Here is a 3,644-nt window from a genome sequence, read left to right on the forward strand (position 1 = left end):
AGCCTAGGCGAGGAATAAATGCTAGAATTCAGATATAAATACTTGTACCACAGTATCTATGCTTGTTTACTGCCCCACCAGGTGATTTATACCTGGATTCAAGATGGAACTCCTTGGACAAGCTCAGTCTACTGGGCTGTTGATCAACAAAGCAGTCCTCACCTAAAGAGCCAGGCCTTACAAATACTTATTTGAAAGGCCCACGGTCATTTCTCAAAGGGCAAGCTGTCATACATATATTTTCTGCTTTTCTCAAACTTCTAAGTTTTTAGAGTTTTTTTCAAAACTCTAGGTATATTTTATTCTTAAACATTTAAATTTAAAAATAGTTACACATAAAATAAACAAAGAACTCATGCAATTCAACATCAAACAACCCAATTAAAAAAATGGGTAGAAGATCTGAATAGACATTTTTCTAAAGAAAACATAAATATGGCCAGCAGGAACATAAAACAGCTCAACACCATTAATCAACAGGGAAATGCAAATAAAAACCACAATGAGATATCAACTCACACCTGTTAGGATGGCTGTTGTCAAAAAGATAAGAAATAACAAGTGTTGACAAGGATGTGGAGAAAAGGGAATCTTCGTGCACTGTTGGTGGAAATGTAAATTGGTGCAGTCACTATGGAAAACAGTATAGAGGTTCCAAAAAAATTAAAAATAGAACTATTGTATGATACACCTATTCCATTTCTGGGCACTTAATCAAAGAAAACAAAAACATTCAAAAAGATATAAGCAGCCTCATGTTCATTGCAGCATTATTTACAATAACTAAAATATAGAAAAAACCTAAGTGTGCATAAAAAAAATAAAAATAGTTACACATAAAGATTTTAGGGAGTAAAAATTGAGACCACATGCCTATGCATGCACAGTGCCCTATCTACTAAATGCTGTCAGTCCAGGCAGTCATCTAAATGGTGGAAACCAGTTGACTATATAGGGAACCATTATTTTTTATTAAAGCTTTACCTTATAAAGTTTTGAGTTTTAGTGGATTTTATCATATAGATTAATTCATGGATAGACTGACTTCTCCTTTATTATTTTCAACTGCCTAATCCATTTTGCCATCAAATTTCAAAGGCCAAGGCCTAATAAGAGGAAAAAATATGGCTAAGTGTATAAAAATATTCTGATTTATATCCACTTGAAATAAGGACACAAATGTACTCCTTCAGTTGAAATCAACTGTTACCACTTCCTTCTTTCTCATCAAACACACACACACACACACACACACACACACACACACACACACACACACACACACGGAAGCATTTACATCTTGCTGCAGGTTGAATAGATCAGTAAGCATATGGGAAGGCCTTCCTATGAATCTGCTGAAACTGTACCACAACCAATAAAAAATTAAAATACGTGTCCCCCAGGATTGAAAAGCAGAATTAAAGGCTGAAAAGACAACATTATTAATGCAAGGAGTAAAGCACAAAGCCAGGTATGAGGTAGGCCCCTTTTTAATATAAAGTGACATTTCCTATAACCTCTGGATCATGAGTCTACATGTCTGATATAGATAATTTCTTCAGAAATTGAGAATACTTAATTTGTGTGGGATAGCAGTAAATTGGGGTCGAAAATGAGGGTTCCTGTTTGACTCTGAATCATCTCTGCAACATTCCGATTATATTTTCATGCATTGGCCTGTGGTTGGGTATTAATAGGATTTTTTGACAATTATGTGTAAAGGATGCAAAAGTAGCACCCACAGTCTGATGGATGAATATTGTCTCTTCAAACTCCGTCAGTTTTCCTAAACTTGGAAATAGCACAAGATTACTGTGAAGGAAACAGATTCAGGTCAGCAACCCTGAATATAAAAGCTCCACTTGCAATAGATTTGTAATAGTGAGAAAAGCAATTGCCCATGAATTCCTGGTGAACCAAAAGCAATTAGATTTACCAAAAAAAGGAAACTGTTAGAAATAAGTTTTCCACACAAAAAAAATAGCACAGATACTATTCCTATTACTGAAGTACATCAGAACTGATAGTGTTTGTATCAGAATATTCCAAACTTGCTAAAAATAAATGGCATCATTTTTATTCGAGGTGACTAAGAAATAAAGTTGCTGTTTTCAACTTTGTTGATACTGTGACTGGGGCCTTTGGAATGCATTTAAGAGGTGAATTGAAAGTCTGTCAGACAAGGTAGGGTTTAAATCTCTCAGCAAAATGAAATCTAATACTGTTCCTTTGATGCAAGCTGGGAAAGAGAGTGTGAGTAACAGTTTCATCAACCCCCAACTGCTAAATGTATAGCTGAGAGTAGACAGGGGAAGCAGAGCTGCCTGGCAGAGAGGAAGAGAAAGAGAAACCCTGAGTAATATCTGCTGTTACAGAGAGTGCTTTTCTTCTAGGCTTGCAAAACACTTCAAATGACTTCTCTAATTAATCCCTAGAACACTTTATGGATGGTTGGTTGGGGAGAGAGGGGTTATCTTCCTTTAGACCTAAGAAAACAGGAAGAATAAATTCCAGGCTGCTCAAGGTCAGACAGGTAAGAAAGCCAAGGACAGAACTCAGATTTCTGGGTTCTCTCTCCTGCATGTAAACTATCCCAGATCTGAGTTCTATGTTCTTTAGGTATGGGCTTTGAGATGAACCGGGATTACAAATATAACCAAAAACAAGTAAAATCATCCACATAGGGTTTAAGAGGGCCTTTCTTTTGAATCATGCTTTTAAAAAACGAGCAATCCTTTTATTTTAATTATTCTTTTGATTTATTCATCAACACAGTGCAGGACAAATTACCTCAACATTTTTGAACCTCAATCTAGTAACTAAGCTACACGCAAAGGGAGCTGTGATTCAGTCAGCTAATGTTATCACACTGAAAAAAAAAAAGCAAAATGTATTTATTGAATCACACAAAGAAATTAAGAAAATGATTATCAATTATCTTGGCAAGAATTCCTTAATTAATTGCCAGGACTAATAACATGTTATCTTCCCTATTATTAAAACAATGCGACTTCTATTAAAAACTATTCATTAAAGATTCATTCGTTCCTTATTGCCTCCCGCTGTTTCATATCTTATGTAGCTAAAGGGCTGCTTCCTAGAGTATGAAGTACTGCTGTGTGGAGAAGCAGCACCATATAGAATTTATGTTGAGAGACGTTATGCTTCTGAAAGCTCTGTCTAGAGTATCATAAGGATATTACTTATAAAAGCAAACAGAGCTAATATATAGCGGTCTGGTGTGTGTGTGTGTATATGTGTGTGTGTGTGTGTGTGTGTGTGTGTGTGTGTGTGTGTGTGTGTGTGTGTGTAAAACCTGTAATACCTTCCAAAAGTAACTGACCTATATTCCTCTCATAGATGTATGGCAGTGGTTCTTAACAGAGGACGATTTTGCTCTCCAGGGCACTTTTGGCAATATTTGGAGACAGTTTTGGTCTTCACAGCCAGGGGAGGGTGCTACTGGCATTCGGTGCATAGGAACCAGGGATGTTGCTAAACATCCTACAAGACACAGGAGAGCAGGACAGTCCCCCACAACAAAAAATCATCTGGCCCCAAAATGTCAATAGTGCTTCTCTTGAGAAACCCTGATTTAGAGGGAAAATATTGGATTTCTGCTGCCAGTAGCCACTGTTGCTCTT

This window comes from Delphinus delphis, chromosome 4 (assembly GCF_949987515.2).
Source record: "Delphinus delphis chromosome 4, mDelDel1.2, whole genome shotgun sequence".
Lineage (NCBI taxonomy): Eukaryota > Metazoa > Chordata > Mammalia > Artiodactyla > Delphinidae > Delphinus > Delphinus delphis.